This window comes from Coenobita brevimanus, chromosome 88 (genome assembly GCF_032717465.1).
Source record: "Coenobita brevimanus isolate Jiangsu-jjx chromosome 88, ASM3271746v2, whole genome shotgun sequence".
In the NCBI taxonomy this organism is placed as follows: Eukaryota; Metazoa; Arthropoda; class Malacostraca; order Decapoda; family Coenobitidae; genus Coenobita; species Coenobita brevimanus.
In genome coordinates, this window is record NC_137041.1 from 2,181,404 (window position 1) to 2,208,903 (window position 27,500).

General features: G+C 44.3%; 1 protein-coding gene across 1 annotated transcript in view; it reads left to right on the forward strand.

The window, feature by feature from the left end:
• Window positions 1-27,500, forward strand: part of LOC145411159 (uncharacterized) — a 165,823-nt gene that overhangs the window by 11,037 nt on the left and 127,286 nt on the right. The gene's annotated exons all lie outside the window — the stretch shown is intronic.

Below are 27,500 nucleotides of genomic sequence, written 5' to 3' on the forward strand. Positions count from 1 at the left end.
CACACACACACACACACACACACACACACACACTGACCCCTTCCATTTCTCTCTCTCTCTCTCTCTCGCCAAGGGACAACCTCTTCTTCACGTTATTATTATTATTTGCGAGGCGGGAGGAACGAGGGAGGTAGGAAGGGAGGGAAGGAGAGAGAGGGGGGGGTGGACAAGGGAAGGAGGAGGGGAAGGGGAGAGAGGCAGGAGGATGGACAAGAGAGGGAGGAGGGGAGAAAGAGAGGACAAGGAGGGAGGCGAGGTGAGTGAGGTAGCAATGTGTGTGAGCGAGCGAGCGAGAGAGAGAGAGAGAGAGAGAGAGAGAGAGAGAGAGAGAGTCACAGAGAGGGGGGGGGGCTAAGGGATGCATGTAAGCTATTTATGAGTGAAATTCATGTGGAGTCAGACAGATAAATAGATAGATAGACAGATGAATGGATGGATAGAGATAATACTTTGATAGAGGATAGGGAGAGAGGACAAGAGGGAGAGAGAGAGATGAGAGGTGAGCGAGGACGAGAGGTAGATAGCGAGATGAGAGGTGAGAGAGGACGAGAGGGAGAGGTAGAGATGAGAGGTGAGAGAGGACGAGAGGTAGAGAGCGAGATGAGAGGTGAGAGAGGACGAGAGGTAGAGAGCGAGATGAGAGGTGAGAGAGGACGAGAGGGAGAGGTAGAGATGAGAGGTGAGAGAGGACGAGAGGTAGAGAGCGAGATGAGAGGTGAGAGAGGACGAGAGGTAGAGAGCGAGATGAGAGGTGAGAGAGGACGAGAGGGAGAGGTAGAGATGAGAGGTGAGGGAGGACGAGAGGGAGAGAGAGTGATGAGAGTGCGAGAGGACGAGAGGGTGAGAAAGAGATAAGAGAGAGGACGAGAGGGAGAGAGCGAGATGAGATGCATGAGAGAGGACGAGAGGGAGAGACAGATGAGAGAACAAGGGTCAGGGAGGTAGAGAGCGAGATGAGATGTGTGACAGAGGACGCGAGGTGGAGGGCGAGGTAGGAGAGAGAGAATCAAGGAGAGGGGGGGGGGTAAGGGCAGGGTGTGAGTTATTTATGCGTCTGAAGCCCACGGGGAGTCTGAGCCCTGGCGCCGGCACCAGACCTCGCGGCGCCAGATGCCAACACTGCCTTTATTACCTGCACCCCCAACCCAACCCCCTCCCCCCACCTACACTCCCTCCACCCATCCACCCCTCTGCTACACCCCCAACCCTCAACCAAACCTCCCCACCTGCACCTCTTCCCTCCTACCTCACCTCTCTCTCTCTCTCTCTCTCTCTCTCTCGTTCCACGCAGGAGGGAGTCGGGATATTGGAGCCAGCGGGGAGAGAGAGAGAGAGAGAGAGATAGAGAGAGAGAGAGAGAGAGAGAGAGAGAGAGAGAACAAAGGTATGCAGTGGATGATGCTGTGAAAGGCGGGGAGGGAGGAGAGTGAAAGGACGTGAAGGGGAGTTGAATAAAGCTGAAAATAAATCGCATAGGGAGAGGTGCAACGAAGCCCTGTCTGCTAAAGAGATTTTAGACCTGTATTTACGCCCATATTCACGTCGGGTAAGGAAGCTCCCCAACACATCTTCCTTAGCGATTTAGTTTTGGATATGACTGCTTAATATACACTTGTGCGCTATGTATGCAGAGTAAGGTGATGCTAGAATGATTTATATTACTGTAGGATAGTAACGTGTAATAAGCAAAATAAATCGCCTAGGAAAAGGTGTTTGGGAACTTAATAACGAGAATATGGGGCCTTTAAATAGGGGTAAAATTGCCATCTCTCCATCCTCACCAGTTATAGCAAGAGATTAACTGTGCTAGTCACGAAGAAGTGCTGTGGAAAAGATGCATGGGGCGTAGTATTGTCTTTTTCTAACATTGAGCTACGGAAAATAGACTTCAGGACAAGAATTTCTGCCAAGTTAAAATGAATGAACTGTTGGTGTATGGGTGAGGGGAGGAGAGGGGAGGGTGGGGTAACTGATGCAAAACAAGGGGAAAAGTTAGGAGAGAGAGAGAGAGAGAGAGAGGCCATGGAGGTGAAAACTAGAATGAAAACAGGTGAAATAAGGAAATAATAATGTGGTGCGAAGCAATATGAGAGAGAGAGAGGGAGAGAAGGGGACGATGATGCAAAAGAGGGGAAAAAGTTAGGTGTATGTGAGGGACAGGCGTGAGGGGGGAGATTGGGTTTAAAAGGATGAGGGGAAAGGAGATGAAGTTAAGTGGAATTAGGGGAATGGAGGGGAAGGGAGAGGTGAGAAGAGAAAGGGAGGGGAGGGGAGCGTAGAGGTTGAGGGGGAGGAGAGGGGAGAAGAGAGTAAGGGATGGATGGAAGGTTTGATGAGGGGAGAGGAAGGGAAAGGAGAGAAGGAGAGGGGAAGGGAAGGGAGAGGTGAGTGAGAAGAGAAGTGAAGGGGAGGGAAGTGCAGAGGTTGAGGGGGAGGAGAGGGGAGAAGGGAGTAAGGGGTGGATGGAAGGTTTGTTGAGGGGAAAAGAAGTGAAGGGTGAGGAGGAGAGGGGAAAGGAAGGGAGAGGTGCAGAAAAGGAGATAGGGAAGGATATGGCAGGTAGGGGAGGAGAAGATAGAGGTACCGTTTTAAGAAGCGAAAGTGGTAAAGGTAAGGAAGGGGAAGAGAGATACCGTAGAAAAGGGAAGGAAAGTAGTGTTGAGGAGGGGAAGAAAGGTGGGGATAAGGGAGAATCTTGGTAGGGGAGGGGGTGAGGGGTAAGGTGTCATGGAGGGGAAGTGAAAGGAGGTGGGAATTAGTGGGGATGAGGGGAAAAATAGAAAGAAAAGAAGGGAGGGAAGAGAAGGGAAGGGTAGGGAAAGGAAGGAAATGGAATGGAAGGGTAGAGTATGTTAGAGTTGGGTACGGCAGGGGTACTGGAGGGATGGGGTGGAGAGGGGAACTGAAAGCAGCAAGGGGAGAGGTAGGGGAGGGGTGAGAGTGGCGGAGTTAGATTCTAAAGGAAGGGAAACGAGACAGATAGGGTACAGAGAGTAAGGGGGGAGGGAAGGATGTGTGTGTGCGTGAGAGAGGCAGGGATGGAGAGAGAGAGGAGATAGTGAGGTAATAAAAGGAAAGAACATGATTGAGAGAGACTAAAAACACATGAGAAATCAAGATAGTTAGCGGAACATGCATGAAGAGAGAGAGAGAGAGAGAGGGTCCAAGTGCCAGGAAACCAACAGTGATGAATTTGCGTGAGATCATTTATCGCTTCCAGGACGCTCAGAGCCAATTCTCTCAGTGCTTCTTCGTGTTTTTGTGGACTCCGATCCCTTTATATCCTTTGTTTATATTCTATTTTATTTGTAGTTTTTATAGTTTATTTTTTCTATTTCTCCTTTTGTATTATCTGTGTTTTTGCTGTTTTATTTCTCTTTTTCTATTTTATTTCTTTTTTTTTCTCTTATTCTTACACTCCATACAATTTTATTCAGCGTAGGATAGAATTTTTAGCACTGGAAGGGTTAGATGCAGCCTTCATTAACTCCCCCCATCACAAGGGCTGAATGAAATCGTCTGTAAAAGTATGAATTACAAGAGAGGGAGCTTCATTCAAGAGGGTTTATCACTTCCCTGTACTGAGTAAAATCGTCTGGCGTACTGAGATTAGATAAAGACGTGACTGGAGGCTTAGTTGCTTTTTGTTGTTAGTTTTTCTTCTTGTTTTTCTTGTTGATACTGGTATTCTCTTCACCATGAGAGATTTCCCCTTGGCCACTCCTCCTACTCGCCTTTTTCCTCCCTCCTCCTCCTCCTCCTCCTACACATTTTTCCTCCCTCCTCCCTCCTCCTCCTCCTTTTTCCTCCTCCTCCTCCTCACCTGTCATCATCATCATCAACTTCTGTAATTTCCCTTTCCTACCATCATCATCTTATATCTACGATGATTACGACGATGATGATGATAATATTTAGTTCTTTTCACCAACATCATCCCTCCCCCCAACCCCCTTCAAATCCTCCCTCATCCTACACCCCCCCTTCAATCCCCCTCCCTCATCCTACGCCCCATTTCAACCCCCCCTCCCTCTCTTCCTCCCCCCCACCCCAAGCTTCGAGAGGGGAAAAGTTGAAAGTTTCCCGGCGTGAACACTTTACTGGGGAGGCTGGGGCTGGAGTTTTTATGGCGCTGCTGCTGGGAATAGGTGATCGCGAGAGAGAGAGAGAGAGAGAGAGAGAGAGAGAGAAGGGGGGGAGCTAGTAATAGTAGTTTGCGAAGGAATGAGGGGTAGTGCCGGAGCTAGTGACAATAGTGTGCGAAGGAGTGAGGGATAGTACCGTAGTTTTAAATAGGAGAGAGAGAGAGAGAGAGAGAGAGAGAGATTTTCAGTGGTGTCCCCATTTTCTCCCTGTAATAGCAATAGTAGTGATAATAGCAAAGGTATTATTATTATTCCAGTCACTATATTTCCGTGTATATATAACAATAATACTCTCTTAATTATGAATATTGTGGGGTATAAATCCAATGTAAATGATGCAGATAGGTTGAAAAAAGTTGCAGAAAGACAAAGAAAAGCAAAAATAAAGGTAAATGAAAAATCAGTTTATTAAGCAGTGTGAATTGTAGAGGAAGGGGAGGTTTTGCTGACGTGCGGATAATAATACAGGAAAATGGAAACTATTTTATTTTTAGTATTAATTTTATTAGGTAACTGTAAATATCCCCGACGCCCCTGCTCTGTCGTGTTGAGGTACCTTTATTTATATATTTATTTACTTATTCTTTTTTATTCATTTGTTTTTCCTTCCTCTGTTCTGTTATTAAAAAAAAAATATCGTTACATATTTAGTTTGATGTCTATAAGTGCCGTCCTTGTGCTGGAAAATCACAGGTCATAATTGGTGGCTTTGGCTTCGTCGACTAACCACTCCAGCGTAGTGAGAGGCTTTACAGTTCCGGTGGGTGTTGTTTCTCCCTATTTTCCTGTACGGCTGATTGTCGGAGGGATGGGGAGGGAACCTTTGCTTTGCTTTACTTTTTATCTCTTAACTTTCCGAACTCCTATAATGTTCTCTCTGTCTGTCTGTCTGTCTGTCTGTCTGTCTGTCTCTCTCTCTCTCTCTCTCTCTCTCTCTCTCTCTCTCTCTCTCTCTCTCTCAATTAACCAACCCCACCTGTGTTAGTTACTGTTAATAATAATAAAGTTACAATCTGCAGCTTCCCTTGTTGCAAAATCACAGAGGAAAATTGCTTGTTCCACTCTTCATATTCTTCCCCCACTACCATACGTTACCATTAATGCCACTATAGCCGTGTGTACTACCATAACTGCCACTACCATTGCTGTACTACCATAACTGCCACTACCATTGCTGTACTACCATTGCCATTGTATATACTGTTTCGACTACATCTACCATTACTCTACTACCATTACATCTATCTATCTATCTATCTATCTATTTATCTATCTGTGCTATTGTAACTACCACTACCATAACCATTAATACCATACAGTCATATAATACCATAACTCCCTCTTCCACTATTTTCCTACCATTAACACCACGGTAGTCGTATGTACTACCATCACTACCACACCTACCTGCTACCATACATAAATTACTAGTCATATACTACCATCACTACTACCATTCCTCACCTACCATTACAGTAATACCACTAGACTCACTTCACCTTAACTTGGCCCAGATTTTCGTCCTTATGTAGCTTATGTCTCGAATTTTAGTGGCAGAAAAAGATAATACCACGACTCTACATCCTTACCATAGCACTTCTTCGTGACTAGCATCATATTCTAGTTTTAATCTCTAGTTACAACTCAGCATTCAAGGTGGAGAGGCGGTAATTTTGGGTCAAGTTGGAGTGAAAAGAGTTTAGTTTCATAGAGTAAATTATGTGCGAGTAGAGTGTCATGGAGAGGAGTGGTGTGGCTTTGATCTTGGTTCATGACGAGAGAGAGAGAGAGAGAGAGAGGGAGGGAGGGAGGGAGAGAGAGAGAGAGAGAGAGAGAGAGAGCAGGAAAGAAGTGAACGAAAAGTAGAGAATATGAGTCAAGAGATGGAAGATAAGAGGAAATGAGTGGGAGGAACCGTGAAATCAGAGAGAGAATGTTGAGGATGAGGTTTGTTCCAGAGGAGGAAAGAGGGAGAGAGGGGTAGAGGAAAAGAGAATAGGGAGAGGGAAGAATAAAGATTAGAGGAAAGGGTGAAAGGTAAAGACTAGGCGTATAAAGGAAGGAAATGGGGAAGGATGGAGGTGGAAAGGAGAGAGAGAAGCGGAGACAAGGAGGGATATAAGTACACACACACACACACACACACACACACACACACACACACACACACACACCACTCAGAACTTAGTGTCCTGAGGGAGTTGGTTCTGCCTTAATATTGATAGAAAATCTTATTCCTTAATCATCAAAATATATGACAAGGATAGCATAGCAAGAGAGAGAGAGAGAGAGCACTAAAGAAGCAAGGAGAGAACAAGAGAAAAAGGAGATTACAGCGAAACTTCAAAGAACTAAGATAACTGAAGGACACTAATGAGGTGAAGGGGAGAGAGAGAGAGAGAGCTAGAGAGAGAGAGAGAGAGAATGGACGATTTAAGAGAAGGGAGGAGGAGAAATATGGGAGCTAATGCAAGAGGGGAGAATGGTGAGAGAGGGAGAGAGAGAGAGAGGTGCGGCAGGAAGAGGAACAATAGGAGAGGGAAAGAAGGGTGTGATACGTTGGGAGAGAGAGAGAGAGAGAGAGAGAGAGAGAGAGAGAGAGAGGGAGGGGGGGAGGGAGACGGCAAGAAGGGGAACAATAGGAGCGAGAGAGAGCGAAGAGAGTGATATGCTGGAAGGAAGAGGGTGAGAGAGAGAGAGAGGGAGAATCCTATATATGTAATTATGGTACGTCTGTCTGTCCGTCTGTCACTCCTTTAGTCTTAGAATAAAACTGCAGTTTTTCTTGAAACCGAGTGCGCACTTATTTATTTTATTTTCCTTTCCACCCGACAGTTTTACTCAGCTTAGAAACGAGCTCCTGTAATGAAGTATTAGGGAAGTGTCTGTGTAATTTTTTCATCATCATCATCATCATCATCATCGTCTTAGTCCTCCTCGTCCTCCTCCTCCTCGTCATCGTCGTCGTCGTCATCCTCCCCTCCTCCTCCTCCTCATCATCATCATCATCACCATCGTCATAGTCCTCGTCGTTGTCGTCGTCCTCCACCTCCTCCTCCTCCTCCTCCTCCTCATCATCATCATCATCATCATCATCATCACCGCCATTATTACTCCTCCTTCACTCTCAGAAGAGGAAAAGTAGGGTCAGGGAAGCAAGGAAAAGGGAAGGGTGTGGAAGAACTTATCAACATCTATTTTAATCTCAAGGGCAACTCACTCATTAACTCACCATTCAAGCCCATGGAATCCTGAGCTTAAAAAAAAAAATGGAGGTAGTAGAGAATTGAGAACCTATAAGATTTTCAGTTACTATTATTTTTCGGATCCGGCAGATGGTATAATTTGATATGGGGGGATATATCTGCACTGGAATATTGAAAAAAAAATGAAAACAAAAAATCACAAGTGGACTCAATGGACCCAAAACGGCCTTGAGAGAGAGAGAGAGAGAGAGAGAGAGATCAGATATGTAGGAAGGAAGAGGGTGACAGTGATGATGATGAAAAGGAAGGAAATGGGAGGCGTGGAAAGAGAGAGAAGGAAGGAAATGGGAGGCGTGGAGAGAGAGAGAAGGAAGGAAATGGGAGGCGTGGAGAGAGAGAGAGAAGGAAGGAAATGGGAGGCGTGGAGAGAGAGAGAAGGAAGGAAATGGGAGGCGTGGAGAGAGAGAGAAGGAAGGAAATGGGAGGCGTGTAGTGAGAGTGAGCACGCGGGTGAGAAAAACTGGAGAGGGGAACGTGGAGAGACAGACGAAGGAGGAGAGGGAGAGGGAGAGAGGAGAAAAAGTGAGCAAGGATAACGGGGAAAGACAGAGAAGAGGAGGGGAGTGAGAAACGCGGCAGGAAGAGGAACAATGGAAGCAGAGAGAGAGAGAGAGAGAGGAAGGAGGTATAGTTGGTGGACAATCATCTCTAATTAGTGTGTCTTGGGTTTCGTGTTTTTCGTTCCCTTCCAAGTGAGTTGCTGTGTTTCCTATTGCTGTCACAGTAGGTCCTTCATATACGCCATCCCTTGCCCAAACCTGCTGACTGAGCGGAGAAGTGTTCATTGCTAACCGCTGCACTTATGTTAGCTGCCGTACCTCACGAAGATAGGGATTAAGATTTTGCACCTTAAAAGTTGGCCACAGTTGAGCTTCGAACCCATGACCAGTGTTAGAGGCGGTCCCAACACCGTTGCTAATTACTGGGCGTCCGTGGGTCCCTCGTGGGTGTGGTCCGGCAGTAATAATTAAAGAAGGCCTTGTTCCAGACCCTTTTTAGCAGGAGAGAAGGACAGGAAACAAGCCCCCCTCCATCCCTACTGCCCTTAAAAAAAAAAAAAACATATCCGTGTCTCTGTCTGTATGTATCTTTATCTCTTTCTCTATCCATGCATGTCTGTTTGTCTGTCTGTCTTTACCTGTGTCTATCTATCAATCTTCCTTCGTCTCATCGGCCTATCTGTCTACCTCCCTGTCTATCTCTTTCTATCTCTGTCTGTCTGTCTGTCTGTCTATACCCATATGTTCATGTTATCAGGCGCAGTTCAGTTAGGCAAAATCACCTTAATGATGTAGAATAATCGCATTTGTAGAAAAATGAATATTCTCCAAATACATATAAATTCTACAGCATTTAAATCCACACATCAGATCCTGCCAGCGTGAGAGAGAGAGAGAGAGAGAGAGAGAGAGAGAGAGAGAGAGAGAGAGAGAGAGAACCACAAAGAAAGGGAGTTGTAGGGATGCACGGCTCAGAGGTCAGAAGGGGAGGGAGTGAGAGAAAGGAGGGAGAGGGGTAGAGACAGGATGGAAGGAGGGACGGAGGGAGGGAGAGAAGGAAAGAAGGGGAGAAGAGAGTGGGGGGTGGGAAGGAGAGAGAAAGAAAGGAGGCAGGAGAAAGCTTAGGTAGGAAGGGAGAGTAGGAGAAGAAAATTGGAAAGATGTGTAAGAAAAGGGATGAAATTGAAGAAGTAAATGAGCATGGAAGAGAGGAGAGAGTGAGAAGGATGGAGGGAAAGAGAGAAGGAAGGAAGAAAAAAAAGAGAGAAGAAAGGAATAGGGGAAAGTAAGAAGGATGAATTATTAGAAACGGAAGGAGGAATAAGGACGTAGGGAGGGAGAGAGAGGGATAGAATGAAAGAGAAGGATGGAAAATGAAAGAGAGAGGGAAGGAGGATGGGTGAAAAATGGAAGGGAGAAGAAAAATGAGGGAAATGTTAGAAGATAAAAGGGAGATCGATGAGAGAGAGAGAGAGAGAAAGGGAGGGAGGGGGGGGGAAGAGAGAGAGTTGTAGGGATTCACGGCTCAGAGGTCAGGGGAAAGAAAGAGAGAGAAAAAGAGAAGGAAGGACTGAATGAAGAAGAAAAGGAAGAGAGAAACAAGCAGAGGAAGGGGAGAGACGAAAGGAAGACAGTAGGAGAAAGAAGAGAAGACAAGGAGGAGGAGGATACTGGGAGGAGAGGAATGGAAGGAGAGAGCAACAGGATGAGTATGAAGGAATGAATTATATAGAAGGATGAGGAGGAGAAGAGAAAGAAGAGGACGATGCAAGAGAGATAAGAAATTAAAAAGGGAAGGAAGAGGGAGATTGCTGGTGAGGATAGAAAGATAAATCATGAGACACAGAAGGGAAAGAAAGTGAGTAAGGGAAAGAATAAAGGCACGGAAGGGAGAGAGAGAGAGAGAGAGAGAGAGAGAGAGAGAGAGAGAGAGAGAGAGGGAGGGAGAGGGAGATTATTAGAAACGGAAGGAAGTGAGGATGATAAGTGAGGGAGAGAGAACTAACGGGCAAGACTGGGGAGAAATGAGGCCGACTGCAGTACTGAGAGAGAGAGAGAGAGAGTCCATGCAGTAAGGAAAAGAAGAGAATAAAGAGAAAATAACTTCGAGGGGATGTGAGAATGACAATAAAAAATAAAAAAAGAATTTGATAAATGAGGAAGGAAGGAGGGAGGAGGGAAAGGAAGCAAAATAGATAGGTGGTGGAGGAGAAAGGAATATTTTAAGGAGGGCGGAGGAAGGAAGGAATTTGATGAATGAAAGATATTAAAGTGAGAGAGAGAGAGAGAGAGTTTTGGTGACATAAAAAGAGAGACTTATGTGTTTAGAAGTGCGGAAGGGAAGAGGGTAAGAGACGTAAGGAAGAGTGAGAAAGAAGGAAGCTTAAGAGAGAGAGAGAGCTTAATCAATCCTCTCCCTCTTTTCTCTTCTTCCTTTCTCTCATTTCCCTTCCTTCCCCCTTTCCATCCCTCTCCCTCTTCCCCCTTTCCCTTCTCTCTCTTCCCTATCCACACTCTCCCTCCTCATCAGTCTTCCTCTTCTGTTCTCTCCTTTCCTTTCCTTTCCTTTTCTAGAATTTTTTTGTTATTTGTATCCTTCCCCATCACAAACACTCACGAGGGAACCTACAGGCCTTTCGCTGTTTGCTCTCCTTTTTATCTTTTTTACTCCTTTCCCTCCTCTTTCTCTCCCTCTCCCTCTTTCTTTCCTCTCTCTCTTCCTCCCCTCAAACTTTCTCTTCCTACCCTTCTCTCCGTCTCTCTTCCTTTTTCCCCTCCTTGCTCACCCTTCTTCCCGTCCTTTCTCTTTCACCTCCAAACATTCTCTCTCTCTCTCTCTCTCTCTCTCTCTCTCTCTCATCCCCCTCCTCTCCCTTCCCTTCGTCCTCATCACGGTCAGGTAAACAAAGAGAAGGAGCAGCATAAAAGAGGAGGAGAATCCCATTATAATTAAGTCACCAGATCAATATTTACCCTTTGGTCCCTTTACTGCTATGGTTTCTTTTACCTCTCATAGCATCATAGCATTTCATAGCATCATAGCATTTTAAGAAACGAAGGAAGAATCAACTATAAGCCATTCACTTTGACTTGGCCTAGATTTCCCTCCTTTTGCAGCTTATTTCATGTAGCTCAGTGATAGGAGACAGTGCTACGGCTATACATCCTCCCACGGGACTTCTTCGTGACTAGCACCATATACTGTAGTTCTGATAATATATCTTAGTCTCCTAGAAGCTAAAAGCTCATTAATCAAAGTATCTTCCACTCCTTCCGTTCACACTATCCATCCATCCTACACCATCCTTCCACACCATACCTCCACACTGTCCAGCCACATCCACGCCATCCATCCACCTCTACACCATCCTTCCACACCCTACCTCCACACCATCCTTCTACACATCCTTGCACACCATACCTCCACGCAATCCATCCACCTCCACACCATCCATCCACACATCCTTCCACACCATCCACCTCCCCTTCCCTCCTTTCTTGAGGTGTTGCCTTTGGTGTCCACTTGTTAGCCTCATACAACCCAGGGAGACAGTGAGGGTACAAGTTTGGGCTGGACTTGGGCAACGTTGGTCCTAGCACCTCGTTGAGAGAGAGAGAGAGAGAGAGAGAGAGAGAGAGAGAGAGAGAGAATGTGAAGTATGTAGGAAAGGGATGACACTGATATAGCGTAAGAAGGAAGGAACTAGAGAGAGGGGAGGGGGGAGATTGTGCGGTATGTAGGAAGAGGGTGACAGTGACAGAGGGGAAGAGGGAAGGAAATGAGAGAGAGGGGGGGGGGCAGAAGGACACTGTGAGAAACATACAGAGAGACTGGGAGACAGACACAGAGACAGAGGATAATAATAATAATAATAATAATAAAGTAATAATCATAACAGTAGAATTAACACTGCAGCGATAATTACGACTAAGCACATTTCTGTACGAGTGATATTTCCTTCTGCCTAACTTGGTAGACTCACAGCCATTTACGGGAGGCGAGAAAGACAGTTGGGCACACAAGTTTGGGCTGGACTCGGTCAGTATTACTTCTAACACCTTGCTGAGTTAGTTCACATGACGTTCTGTGTGTGTGGGGTGTGTTTGTGTGTGCGTGTGGGGGGATGTTTGTGTGTGTGTGTGTGTGTGTGTGAGAGAGAGAGAGAGAGAGAGAGAGAGAGAGAGAGAGAGAGACTGGATCAAATATTCAGTGCCCAGAGAGTCAACATGGGAGGGAAGGATGGAGTGGGAGAGGGAAAGGGAGAGAGAAGGAAAGGTGGAGGGGAGAGAAGGAGAGACAGTTGATAGGGGAAGGAAGGAGTAGAATGAAGTAAGGGAGGTAGGAGGAAATGAATGAAGGGAGGGAGAGAGGGAGAGGGAAAGGGAGGAAAGAAAAAGAGAAATAGAGAGATGGAAGAATACAAAGAAAGAAAGGAAGGAAGGGAGAGGCAGTGTGAAAGGAAGGTAGGGATAGTGGGAGGAAGGGGAAGGGAGGAAGGACGGAAACAAGGGAGAGAAGGACAAGGGAGGGAGAAGAACGTAGGAGAGGGAGGTGGAAAGGAGATAGGGAGAGGAGGGGAGGGAAGAGAAAGAGAGAGTGAAGGAAATCTGCAAAAAGGAGAAGCGTAAAATGGGATAAAAATAAAAGAGGACAGGGGGAGGAGTTTAGGAATTTGTGTGTGTGTGTGTGTGTGAGAGAGAGAGAGAGAGAGAGAGAGAGAGAGAGTTAAAAAGTAGGCGACTGCATGCAAGAGATGATAACTAGAAAATTGGATGAGGAGATTGGTTAAGAGAGAGAGAGAGAGAGAGAGAGAGAGAGAGAGAGAGAGAGAGAGAGAGAGAGAAACAATCGACAACATTCATACGATTAAAACTGACAGGCGAGGACACACACACACACACACACACACACACACACACACACACACACACACACACACACACACACACACACACACACACACACACACACACACACACACACACAGATGCGTAAATGATAGAGAACGCTTGGAAGGGGAGAGAGCTAAAAATCGGAGAGGGTGCCGGAAAATAAAAGTGGAGACTAGAGGGAAGGCAAAAGTGTGGAGAGGGGAAGAGAGGAAAAGAAAAAAGAAAAAAGTGAAAATAATAGAAGAAAGGAATTGTTGATGATAATAATAAAATGAAAAGGAAAAGAAAGGAAGCAAAGGAAAAATAAAGGAAAAAAGGAAAGGAATATATTACAGAAAGTCAGTCGCAAAAACATGGAAACTAAATTAATTGAATAAAATATAAAATATATTAAACTTTGTAGAAGAAAAATTGTTGAATGTTAAAAAAATGCAGAAATAAATGTAAGAAATATGACTAAGAAAATTAATAAGTTTGCTTTGACGCTAACGAATATATGCAAAAAATAACGATGGATAAGGAAAACTAATGGTCATGAAAAGCACAGGAAAATTAACGGAGGTAAAGATAGGAAAATGGGGAAAAACAGCGAGAAATGAGCAAGAGACGATAATTAAGGAACGGGGATGATGGGAATTGGAAAGAAAAAAATGTGAATAAAAATTGCTTTGAAAAATTATGTGTGTGAGAGAGAGAGAGAGAGAGAGAGAGAGAGAGAGAGAGAGAGAGAGAGAGAATGATGAGGTATGTACAGTAGGAAGAGGGTGACAGTGATAGACAGCAAGAAGGAAGGAAATGAGAGAGGAGGGGGAGGGGGTAATGCATATAGGACAGTGATTATAGTGTGTAATAAGAGTAAGTATTTTGTGGGTGGGCAAAAGTTGATGTGTTGGGGGATGGGCGCTGATGAAGGAGGAGGAGGAGGAGAAATAATTAGAGGAGGAGGAGAAGGCAAGCGAAGAAAAGAGTAAGAGAGTAGAGGAGGAGAGGATGGTTTAAAGTTAGAGAGAGAGGGAGAATGAGTGAAAGAAATGAGGACAAAGAGGAAGAGATTAGAGGATAAGAGAAGAAAGAATAAGAGAGTAGAGGAGGAGGAGGATGGTGATGAAAAGATAGAGGAAGAGGGAAGGTGAGCGGGAGAAAAAGGGGACAAGGAAGAAGAGAAGAGAAAGGGATAGAAGAGAGGGGATGAATGGGAGACGTACCGGGGAGCGAGTAGAAAAGGAAAGGGAGTTGGAAGAATTAGTGAAAGAGGAAGGAGATGAACGGAAAAATAGGAGGAAATGGGAGAAAAAAAAAAGATAAGAGAAGGAGGAAGAGAAGAGATTTGGAAGAATTAGTAGAAGATGAAAGTGGAAAAGAGATGGACAGGAAAGTAAGGAAACGGGAGAAGAAAAAGAGATGAGATAAGTAGGAGAAAATGAGAGAAGGAAGGAGAGGAATAAACCAGATGGAAGGGGAGGAGGGTGAGCTATAAAACTGGCAGGAGAAAGGAATATGGGGTAAAGATTAATAGCCATAGAGGGTGAATAAGAAAGAGAGGGAAGAGGAAGGAAGAGGAAAAAGTGGAGGGAGGAAGAGGGAAGAAAAAGTGGAAGGAGGAAGAGGGAGGAAAAAGTGGAAGGAGGAAGAGGGAGGAAAAAGTGGAAGGAGGAAGAGGGAGGAAAAAGTGGAAGGAAGGAGAAGAGGAGAAAGAAGAAGAGGAAGAGAGGAAAAACTAGAAGGAAAGAGAGGAGGAGGAAGAGAGAAAAGAAAGTAGAGGGAAGAAAAGATGGAGGAGGAAAGTTGGAAGAATGAGGGAGGAATACATGATGGATGAATTTATTTATAGGCCCACGTTTGGAATAATGTTTAGGGAGAAGAGGAAGGAGGGAAAAAGTTATGTGGAAGGCTGGGATGACGAGGGAAAGTAGAAGATGAGGAGGAGGAGAGAAGAAGAGGATGCAGATGGGAGCTGAGGAAGAAGAAGAAGAGGAGGAGGAATGAGGCAAAGGAATATTAGGTGGAAGGAAAGAGGAAGAGTGGAATGAGGGAGTAAAGAAGAAAAGATAAAATGGAAGAGGGATGATGATGATGACGAGAAGGAGGAGGAGGGTGGAAAGAGACGGAGTTGAAGAGGACATTAGAAGGGAAATTTGAAGAGGATGAGAGGGAAATAAAACAGGAAAGGGAGATAAATTACAGGATGCGGAGGAGGAGAAAGGAAGTAAACAGAAGAGGTATAAGAAGTAACTAAAAACAGTGAATGCAAAGGAGAAGGAGGGAAGAGAGGAGAAAGAAGAGGAGAGAAGATGAGGAGGAGGGAAGAAAGAGAGGAAGATGAGGAGGAGGCAAAATGTGGGAGGGAACGTCGACAAATTTTCTTTTGGGGTGTTGGGGATTAACGATGAGGAGGAGGAGGACGAAGAGGAGGAAGAGTATGAAGAAGAGGAATAGGAGGAATATGAGAAAGAGAGCACGAAAGGAAGAGGAAAAAAAAGAGGCGGGGGCAGAGGATGAGGAGGAATAGAGGACTAGGAAGAGGAGGAGAAAGGAGAGGGGGGAAGAGGAGGAGAAGGAAGAACAAGAAGAGGAAGAGAGGACTACGAGGAGGAGGAAGAGGAAAAAAGGGCTAGGAGGGCGAGAAAGAATTAGAAGATTACGTAGGAAAATGAAGACGAGATAAAGACTACTAATTGTGATGAGAAAGAGGACAGAATAGAGAGGAAAAGAATAAAATAAAAAGAAGAGCAGAGGAACAGCATGGGAGGTATAGAGGAGGAAAGGGAGAAAGAAAATAAAGTAGTAATAAACAGAACAGGTGAAAAGTGTCCAGTGATGAAAATAAAGATAAAAAGAGAATGAAGATGGAAAGACTGGAAGGACGATGGTGATGGAAAAGAGATAAAGAAGGAGCGAAAAATAAAAAGTTGAAGGCAAAGGAGAGAAAGAGCATAAGAAATAAAGAGAAAGGAGGGATATAAGCAGATAAAAATAGAAAGATATACTGAAAAATGTGGACATAGTGGTAGACATAAAGTAAATGAAGATAGGAGAAAGGTTGAGGTAAAATAAGGAAGATAGGAGGAAGAGGATGATAATATATGTAGAGGAAGAAGGAGGGGGGCTAAGGAAAATGTATCAAAAGGTGAAAAAAAAGAATGGAAGGGAAGGAGGACATGATGGTGATAAGAAAATAAGGAGGAAGAGGAGAGGAAGATAAGTAGAGGAGGAGAGAGGAAGGGGAGAGGAAGATAAGAAGAGGAAAGAGGAAGGGGAGAGAAAAAAGGAGGAAAGGTAGAGGAGAGGAAAGAGGGAGAGGGAAGGAAGACAGAAGAAAATGTTTAAAAGTATGAAGACGAATAAAAGATTTAAAAAAATTGAGAGATACAAGAGGAAAGAAGAATACGAGGAGAGAGAGAGAGAGTATAAGATAAAGAGGAGAAAGAGTGAAAGACTATGTTAAAAAGTAGGAATTAGCAGAAAAAAAAGACAAATAGAAGAGAGGAGAAAGTGAAGAAGAGAAGGGGAAAAGAAGAGTGAGACAAGAAGACAAGAGGAAGAGCAAAGAGATAAAGAGGAAAATGGGGAGGAGAGAGGGGGGGAGGGGGGGGAAGTAGGAGGAAAAGAGAATATTAGGTGAGGCGAAATATGGTCAGAAAGAGAGGGAGAGAGGGGAGGGGGAGTAGGAGGACGAGAATATTAGGTGAAGGGAAACTTGGCCAGAGAGAAAGTAGGACGAGGAAAATTGGCTGGGGAAATAGCAAGAAAAGGTGGTCCTTGGGGATTGCTTGCCATCCACTCACTCGATGTAGTGTGTCCTTTCGGTTACTCTACACTGAATGACAAACTAAATCGTTTCGTGTACTCCTGGGAATCATTTCTTACGTTGGGTGGTAACCATATAACCATTCGAATATATACGGTAGTAAGAGTGTTGGGGGTTATTGCTTTCATAATGCATATCAGGGACGAGGTACTGGTCACTTTATTTATATACCTGTAGTGAATAGCCTAGCCCTGGTTTCCTACGCTCCTGATAGGGTAATACAGGCCTGGATAAGAGATAGATGGGTGAAGAAGGAGGTATACGATGGAGAAAGAGGAAGAGGTGAAGGGTAGTAGTAGTAGTAGTAGTAGTAGCAGTAGTAGTAATAGTAGTAGTACCGTTTTATTATTTTTGTTAATGATAAGAATAATAATGTAATGATAGATATAAAAATGATAACGAAAAGCTAAGGATGTAAAGGAGAAGGAGAACAACAAGAGGAGGGCAGGAAGAAAAAGAAGAGGAGGAGCGAAGAAAGAACCAAGGAGAAAAAATTGTGACGGAAAAATCTTGACAATGGAGGGGTGGAGAGAGAGAGAGAGAGAGAGAGAGAGAGAGGGAGAGAGAGAGAGAGAGAGAGAGAGAGGAGAAAATACGAGACAAAGGATGAAAGAAAGGAAGGGAAGAAAGGAAATGAGTTGAAGAAGAGGGTTGAAAAGACGGTAGAGAAGAGAGAGAGAGAGAGAGAGAGAGAGAGAGAGAGAGAAGAGAGAGAGAGATTTGAAGCTAGTTAGTGAGGAAGAGAGGGAGGGAGAAAAAATTATTTGATAAAGATGAGAGATTAAAAGGAAGGTGAAATATATTGAAAAATAAAATAAAGAACTAAAGTTTGAGAAAATGGAGAGAGATTGGAGGAAAGAGGGAGAGAAAATTGAGGAAAGGGAGGGAAAATTAAAGGGAAGGAGAGAGAGAGAGAGAGAGAGAGAGAGAGAGAGAGAGAGAGAGTGACAAGAATACCAAGAAGGCGTGGAAAAAGAGTAGGAGGAGGAGGAGGGGAAGGAGATGGCGGAGAGAAAACATGAAGAGAGCAAAAATGGAACGAATGGAGAGAGAGAGAGAGAGGAACAGGGGATTTAAAGAAGGTGGAGGAAAAGAAAGCAGGTCAGAGAAAAATGAAGAGAGAGAAGAATGAGTATACAGGAGAAGGAGGAGAAGAAGAAGAAGAAGAAGACGAAGAAGAAGGAGGAGGAAGAGGAAAGGAGAAGGGAAATAAAAGAGGAGGAGACGAGAGTATATAAAAGAAGAGGAAACGAAGGCCAAGGAGAAGGGGAAGACATGGAAGAAGAGGAGGAGGAATAAGAGGAAGGAAGAGTATGTACTTGAGGAGGAATTAGAGCGGAAGAAGAGTGTAGGTGAGAGAGAGAGGGAGAGAGAGACTAGAATCTTGTAGTAATAAAATTAGACAAAGAGAAGAGGGAAAGAAAGAAGACCGGAAGGGGGAGGGAGAGAGAGAGAGAGAGAGAGATGAGAGAAAAAAAAACAGAACTACAAAAATGAAAACTAGATTAAAGAAAAGAAAAGGGTGAGAGAGAGAGAGAGAGAGAGAGAGAGAGAGAGAGAGAGAGAGAGAGAGAGAGAGAGAGAGGAAAGATAAAAAGGAAGAGCAAGAATGAAAAATATAAGAAAGAAAAGAAAAAGAAGAGAAGGGAGGGAGGGAGAGAGAGAGTCGGGGGGGGGGGAGTGAATTCCAACACTAACAAGATAGTCTAGGATGTCTGTACATGTTAGGGTTAGGCTGGAAACACCTACCTCTACCCACCACTGTTCGCCCCCTGCCTTCTCTCGTCGTGCTCTCCATAGTAATTTTTTTCCTATCCATGTATTATATTTTCGTATATCCCGGCATTTTGTCCACATAAGTAACTATCTATCTACTCGCATCTGTCTATCTCTCTATCTATCTGTCCATCTGTCTGTCTGTCTATCCATCTATCTATTTGTCTGTCTACCTGCTTACCCACCTGTCTGTGTGTCTACTCATCCCCCTGTCCATCCATCTGTCTATCTGTCCTTATTCTCAATTGCTATATATCTATCAAACCATATTCTCTATCCATCTATCTCTCTTCTCTATCCATCTATCCCTCTTCTCTATCCATCTATCCCTCTTCTCTATCCATCTATCCCTCTTCTCTATCCATCTATCCCTCTTCTCTATCCATCTATCCCTCTTCTCTATCCATCTATCCCTCTTCTCTATCCACTTTCTCCACATCCCCTGGTCCCCTATCCACCTCTATCCACCCACACTGACTCAATTTACGATGAGCCTCTGTACATTAGGGCCAAGCTTCTGGGACCCACCATCCACCTCTCCACTATCTATCCTAACACCTTTTCCTAAGTGGTTTATTTTTGCTTATTACATCTTACGATTTTCTGTGTGACATCTTTTGCTAAGTGATTTATTTTGCTTATTATACCTTACTGTTTTCTGTGTAACACCTTTCCTAAGTGATTTTTTCTGCTTATTACACCTTACTGTTTTCTTCTGTGTAACACCTTTTCTCAAGTGATTTATTTTGCTTATTATACCTTACTGTTTTCTTCTGTGTAACACCTTTTCCTAAGTGGATTATTTTGCTTGTTACACCTTACTGTTGTTACATAAATTTTTCTCAATATACTGTTCTTTGTTACATAAATTCCTTCCACAAACGCCATACTATGCACAAATAATGTATAAAAGGACATAATCTAGTCCTATCCAAAAATAAATCGCTAAAGAAAAGGTGTTAGGGAGCATCCTCACCTGACGAGTCCATGTATCCTTGTTCCCCCTCCACCAATCCTAGTCTCTGTCTGTCTGTCTGTCTCTCTCTCTCTCTCTCTCTCTCTCTCTCTCTCTCTCTCTCCTCACTTCCGTTTCCGCCTATTTTAGTCGTCATTGTCTTTCTTCCTTTTTTGTCTTCTTTTGTCTTTCCCCCTCGTCATTTTCTTCCTCCCTCCTCCTCCCATCTTTGTTCTTTCTCCTTTACCTTTCTTTCTTCCTTTCCTTTAATTATCTTTCCATATATCTCTTCCCTTCCCATCCTTCTCTTTCACCCCTCTCTTCCCTCTTCCATTTCCCCCCTTCCTCTTCTTTCTCCTTTGTCTTCCTTCTTCTGTTCTTCTTCCTTTCGTCTTTTCCCATCTCTTTTCCCCCTCCTGTCTCCTCTCCTTTTCATTCTTGTGTCTCCCTTTCCCATTTCATTTCCCTTCCCCCTTTTCCTCATTTCCATTTCCCCTTTCGTCATCGCTCTCTCACTTCATCATTTTCCCTTTCACTTTTCCCGTCTCCCCATATCCCGTTCCCTCTCCCTGTTTCTTTTTCCCCTTTCCTTTATCCCTTTTCCGTTTCACATTTCCCCTTTCTCTTTCCCTTTTCCCGTCTTTCTTGTTCCTTTCCCCTTTCCCCCCTTTCTCTTTCCCTTTTCCCCTCTTTCGCCTTCCTCTCCCCTTACTCCTCTTTCTCTCTTCCTTTCCCCTCTCGCCTTCCTTTCCCTTTTCCCCTCTTTCACCTTCCTTTCCCTTTACCCTCTTTCCCTTTTCCTTTCCCCTCTCGCCTTCCTTTCCCTTTTCCCCTCTTTCACCTTCCTTTCCCTTTACCCTCTTTCCCTTTTCCTTTCCCCTCTCGCCTTCCTTTCCCTTTTCCCCTCTTTCACCTTCCATTCCTCTCTTTCGCCTTCCTTTCTCCTTTCCCTTTTCCATTCCATTTTCCCCTCAATTCGTGTTTCTCGGTATCCCCATCTCATGCGTGAAGTTGCCATGAATATTAAAGTCGTTCGTACCTGCCACGTTTGACACCTGAGTTATTTTTTTATTTATTTTTTGCTTTCTCTTATACATATATTTTTGTATCATAGAACCTTTTATATGTATACTTTTATTTTTTAATTACGGTATTTATTTATTAATTTTTTTTTACTTTGGCCTAAAATTATCGTTTCTTCATCTCTATTGCCTAGTGTAACAATGTATATATTAACACGAAAATGATGCTAGTCACGAAGAAGTGCGTTGATACGGACGTAGAGCCGTACTGTTTTCGTATTTAACACTGCGTAATATAGATATGAAATAAACTGGAAAAGAACGAAAATCTAGACCAAGTTAAGGTGAAAGGAGTATAGTTGATTTCGCTAGTGAATTTGTTGTCGTCATTTTTTGGCATATCTTTTAGTTTTTTTCTTCTTCTTGTATTCTATTGCCAGATGCCTTAATCCCGTAAGGGGTGGCCACAAACAAATCGCCTCCATGTCCCCCTGTCCCCCACCCTTTCATTGTCCTGCTCCCAGCTAACACCGCCCTCTCTCGTATCTTTCAGTATTATCGTATTTATTGCTATAGTTTGTTCACCCAGTCATGGCAGGGATTTTCATATTATTTGCAGCTTATTTCAGGAAGACCATTGATGTAATAAAAAATGCTACGACTGGAGGCGGTTTGGGCGTAAGTGGAAAGATGAAGGAAAGGGTTGGGCGGGTTTGGTGTGAAGATCAGAAAAGTGGGGCATGGGAGGGACTGGGCGTGGTTGGAAGGAGGGGCCTGGTGGGTGGAGAGAGAGAGAGAGGGGGGGGGAGACGATGGAAAAGGAAAGAAAAAGCAAGGTAGTGTAGGGAAGGACAAAGAAAAAAGATGCTTAGAGAGAGAGAGAGAGAGAGAGAGAGATGATGATGATGATGATGATGATGAAAGAGGAAAGGAAAAGCTAGGTAGAAAGGAAGGGAAGGAAAAAATAGAGGAACGAATGAATGTGTGTGTGTGTGTGTGTGTGTGTGTGTGTGTGAGAGAGAGAGGGAGAGGTGGAAGTTTGAGGAAGGATGCATTGGGTGTGGCCGGGTGGGGTAAGGGTGTGGTGGGACTGGATGTGGTAGTGTGGATAGGATGGATAGATGTGGAAGAATGGATATGGGCAGGGTATAGGATGAGGGTGGAAGGTGGATAGGATGGACATGGTGTGGAGATTGGCTGGGGAAGTGGAGGGTTGAGGATGAGGAAGGAGTGAGAGCAACGTCGAATAGGTATGACAGAAAATTGATGAAGGTAGGAAAAGGGCAAAGGAGCAAGGAAAACTAACAATCCCAGTGAAAATCAAGCAGGAAAACTAAGCCATGAAGCATTGAAATTAAAGGAACAAGGAAAAATCAAGAAGGAAAATCAGCAAAGGGAAAACCAACGCCAAGGAAAAAAAATACAGAGATTAAAAGAGGAGGGGTCCAGTAAAAAGTATGAAAGGTCAAAGTAGTAGGAAAATTATATAAGGACAAGATGTGAAAATTTTTTATATGAAGTTTTCCCTCCCGGACCCCCCCCCCCCACGCCGCCCCCACCATGAAAATCTGGCCAGGAAAAGTGGGACGCCGAAGGAGACACGTTTTTTAGGGGATGCTGCTGGGAAGTTTAGGGAGGGGGGATTGGGGTGGGATGGGGGGGATATTGGGGGCAGGGGGTTGAGGGAAAGATGGAGAGGATATTGAGGGTGAGGGAGGGGGGATGAGGGAAAGATGGAGAGGATATTGGAGGGGTGGGGGAGGGGCGATTGAGGAATGATGGTGGGGGTGGGAGTGTGAGAGGGGGATTGAGGAATGATGGTGGGGTGGGAGTGTGGGATGGAGGGGATATTGGCGGATAACTGCTTGTGCCACACCCTGCCTCACCTTGATTTGTCCCTGCCACACCCTTACTCCCTTCAGCACCTTTATCTTGCTCTCTTACACCCTGTCACACCCTTATCTCACCCCGCCACACCCTTATCTCACACTGCCACACCCTTGTCTCACACTGCCCCACCCTTATCTCACCCTGCCACATCTTTATCTTGGCCTTTTACACTCTGCCACACCCTTCCACATCTTTATCTGACCCTGCCACACCCATCCATACCTTCGTCTCACCCTGTTTTATCCTGTCGTATCTTAATTATATACACCCTTCCGTCTATCCACTCATCCATCTTGCATCCACCTCACCCTCATCCCATCCATTCCACCCTAATTTCACTTTTCCCTACTATTATTCCACCCTTACTCCACCTTTCTTTCACTCTGCCACAGCAACATCCACCCTACCACACCCAGATCACCCTATCCCACCCACTTCCCTCATCTCACCCTGCCTAATCCAGTGTTCACCCTTCCATATTGGTCCACTGCATACTTCTTCCACCTTGCCATACCTACCCTTCCACACACACACACAGAAAGAGAGAGAGAGAGAGAGAGGAAATACGAGGGTGATGCAAGGAATGAAGAAATGGGACAAAGTTTGGATGAAAGGAAGTAAAGGAGGGGGAAGGAGGGAAGCTGGAGGAAAAAGTGACTCAGAATTGGAGGAAAGGAGATGAAGAGGAGGAAGATTGGAGAATGGGATAGACCAAGAACGGAGGGAGAAATAGAGGGAGTAAAAGAAAAAGAATTGAATAAAAAAAGGGAGGTGAAGGAGGCAGAGAATGAGCGAAAGGAATGTTGGAGAGAGGGAGAGAGAGAGAGAGAGAGAGAGAGAGGGAGAAGAAAAGGAGGGAGGGAGATTGGAGACGAAAGGGAGCAAGGAGGGAGGAAGAAAAGTATAGGAGAGAAGGAAGAGAAACCAGTCAGTGTAAGAAGAGAGGGAGAAAGAGGTGTAAAGAAGAGAGGAGGGATGAAGGAAGAAGGAAGAGAGGGAATAATGAAAAGAAGATGGAGAGAAAAGAGTTGGAGGGAGAAGAATGAAAAATAAGAGAGGGAAGAGAGGGAGGAAGGAAGAAGGAACGAGGACGAAGGAGGGAAGAGAAGGACTAGGGAGGAAGGAGAGTAAGGAGAAGGGGAAGGAGAAAGGAGGAAGAGAGATAGGGTGGAGAACAGGAAGGAAGGAGAGATAGAGGAAGGGCGGAGGAAATGAGGTAATGGAAGGAGGAGTGAAGGTGGAGAGAGAGAGAGAGAGAGAGAGAGAGAGAGAGAATAGACGAAGATAGATACTGGGCAGACTAGACTAACAAGAACGGTGATGGAAAAGACAGAAAGAATTGAAGGATAGAGTGAATAGAACAAGATAGCATAGGTCTACTGGAGGATGAAATATAGAAGAGATAGAAAGGATTGAAGGATAGAGGAAATAGAGGAACAGAAGATAGGATAGGACTACTAGAGGATGGGAAATAGCAGAGAGAGAAAGAGATAGACAGGATTGAAGGGTAGATTGAAGAGAAAGAGGCAGGATACATTGCATTGAGGGATGGGGAAGAGAAGTGATAGAGGACGCTTAGAAGTATTTTAGTCACAGCCGTCCCAAATGAACTCTGGGATAGATTGATAGATAGACAGATAGGTAGATAGATAGATGGATATGTTGATAGATAAACAAAAAGATGATTAAATGAATGTACGTATGGAAAACTCACAACTCTTGGCAAACTTAGTGATCACAAATGTCAAATGATGAACACTAAATACAGAATCAATATTATCACTACCAACAACAACAACAACAACTACTACTACTACTACTACTACTTCTACTACTAATACTACCACAATTACAACTACAGTGAGGATCGCAGTAAGCAACAAACAAAAACAGCACAATAAGAAAGCAAAAAAAAAAAAACATTAACAACAGAACAGCAACAAAGAAAACAAGAGCAACAACAAAAAGCCCATTCCCGTCTCATTAACTTCGCGTCGTTAACCTTGCTCTGTGTTGTAAAAATTAAGGTTGAGAGAGAGAGAGAGAGAGAGAGAGAGAGAGAGTTTAAGATAGGGGAAGAAGAAGGAGATAGGCACAGAAAACAAGGCAGAGAGGAAGGATGGGGAATAGATAAGAAGGAAGAGGAAAATAAAGTAGGAACAGAGCAAGGGAAGAGGAAGAGGAGGAAGGTAGTTAGGAAGAGGAAGCATGGAGAAGGAGGATAAAGGAGGCATACAGAAAAACAGAAGGATAGATGTAGTAAGAGGAGAGGAGAGGTGAAAAGAGAAGTAGAGAGGAGACAGCTGGAGAAGTGAGAAGAATTGATGCTGGGGAGAGGAAAGCAGAGGAAACAAGAGAAGAAATGAGGAGAGAAGGGAAGGGAAGAGAATAGGAGACGAGAGGAGGGAGGCGAACAGGAGATGTAAGATGGTAATGAGAGGAGAGGGAAGGAAAGCCAAAGAAGAAAGATGAAAGAGAGAAAGGAAGAGAAATGGAGAGAGAAGAGGGAAGGGGAGGTGGTGGTGCGAGGCGATGCGGTGTGTGACAGACGTGCGAGACGAGATAATAATAAGGAACGCTGGTAACATGATCGACCCGCCCTCACCCCTCACCTCACCCAACTCACCTCACCTTACATTACCTCACATCACCTTACTTTACCTTACACTTCACAGCAATTCACTTCCCCTCACATCACCTTACCTTCACCTCATCTCACTTCCCCGTACTTCTCCTCACCTCATCTCTTGCTTCACTTCTTCACATACACACCTCTCCCCACCTCACTTCATCTCACGTACCTTGCCATACCTTACCTCACATCACCCCTGTAAAAAAGAAGTTGAGATGCTTAAGACAAGAGGGATATCAGGAACCGTCATTTAAACACACATGGGGTAATTATGCCGACTTACACTGACTATGGTGGTGGTGATGATGATGATGATGATTGTGATGGTGGTGAAGATTATAGTGGTGGAAGATGGTGGTGGTGAAGATGATAACAGTGGATGATGGTGGTGGTGATAATGATGATGATGATATTGGTGATTGTGATGATATTGGTGGTGGTGGTATGGATGATGATAATGGTGATGGTGGTGGTGGTGGTAAGGATGATGATGATGATGATGGTGGTGGTGGTGGTGGTGGTATGGATGATGATGATGATGATGGTGGTGGTGGTATGGATGATGATGATGATGATGGTGGTGGTGGTATGGATGATGATGATGATGATGGTGGTTGTGGTATGGATGATGATGATGATGATGGTGGTGGTGGTATGGATGATGATGATGATGATGGTGGTGGTGGTATGGATGATGATGATGATGACGATGGTGGTGGTGGTGGTATGGAGGATGATGATGATGGTGGTGGTGATGGTGTGGATAATGATGATGGTGGTGGTGTGGATAATGATGATGATGGTGGTGGTGGTGGTGGTGGTGTGGATAATGATGGTGGTGGTGGTATGGATGATGATGCTGGTGATGATGGTGTGGATAATGATGATGATGGTGGTGTGGATAATGATGATGATGGTGGTGTGGATAATGATGATGGTGGTGGCGGTGGTGTGGATAATGATGATGGTGCTGGTGTGGATGATGATGATGGTGGTGTGTTAATGGTGGTGCTGATGGTGGTGGTGTGGTTGATGATGCTGGTGTGGATGATGATGATGCTGGTGTGGATAATGGTGGTGGTGGTGGTGGTGGTGGTGGGTGAAACTGCTGATGGTATAACTTTAGGTCAGGGTTCGAAGCAGGAGTGTGGGTGTGGCTGGATCATTACTGCAGTTCACACCAGTTAGGGGGGAAGGCGAAGGGAGGGGAAGAGAAAGACGGAGAGGGCTAGAAGAAAAGGAAGGGCGAAAATGGGGGAAAGAAAAATGATTGGGGGAGAAAAAGAAACAAAAAAAATGAAATATGATTGAGAGAGAAAAGAAAAAAGAAGAGATGTTTGACGGAAAGGAAAAAAACAAAGGAAGGTGAGAATAAAACAGAGATTGTTGAAAGGATTTGTGAGAAGAAAAAACTGAAGGAAACAAAACGAAGCTGAAGAATTGCGGAAAAAAAGGCACGTGAAAAATGGGGAAAAAAGAGGATAGATAGAAGGGTTGGGGAAATACATTTAAAAAAGAAAGGGAGGTGAATGGATTGAGGAAAATAAGAAAAGAAATGAAGGTAGAAGGAATGGGTAAAATACAAAGATAAATGAGAGTGAAAGAATTGGGGAAATAAGAGAGGAAGGTGGAAGGTTTGAGGAAAGAAAAAGAAACGAAGATAGAAGAGGGAAAAAGAGGAGAGAAAGGAAAGGACTAGAGAAAAGAGGATGAAAGAACTGGAGAAAGGAAGGAAGAAAAGAAGGGGAAAAGATTGAGAGAAATAAGAATAAAGTTGCTGAGTTAAATGACTAAGAAAGGATGAGGGATTTAAAGAGAAGAGAGACTGGGTGAAGAAAAAGGGGGGGAAATGAAAGAAAATCGAGAAGTAAAGAAAATGAAAGAAAGTTATTAAGGTTTGGGAGGATTTAAGATTAAGGAATGTACAAAGAGGGAATTGAGGGTGGAAGAAGAAAAGGGAAGAAAATGTTGGAGAAAGTAAAAGAAGAAAAGAAAGGGATTTGATGGAAGTTAAAGAAAAGAAGGCGTTGAGGAAGCTAAGAAACGAGGACTAAGAGAGAGAGAGAGAGAGGCGGAGGGGGAAAAATGTTTGAGAAAAATAAAATAAAAGAGGGTTGGGGAGAACTGAGAGAAAGAACTTTGGGGACAAGAAAAGAAAAGAAAAAAGTAAAAGATGAGAAAGATGAGAGAGAGCTGAGGAAAAGACAAAAGTGAGAGAGAGAGAGAGAGAAGACTGTGGGGAGCTGAAAGGAAGAGGAAGTTTGGAGGCTAAAAGAAAGAGTGATAATAATAAGAATATGACCTTTATCGAAAAAGTTGCGGTGGACAGAGAGAGAGGAGGAGGGGTGGGTAAGGGATCGAGGGTTGAGACAGGATGTAAGGCTACAGTTCTGTGTGTGTGAAAGAGAAATTGAGAGAGAGGGGGAAGGGGAGATACACACACACACACACAAAGAAACACACACACGCACACTCACCCTCCCACCCACACACTCCCTCCCTCACCTTCAGATCTCCCTTAAAACCATCACATTAAAGTACCGTACCTAAACTGGGAGACTCTTGCAGGTACTAAAATCCCCCCAGCGTAACTTTAACAAACTTGAGTGGGGA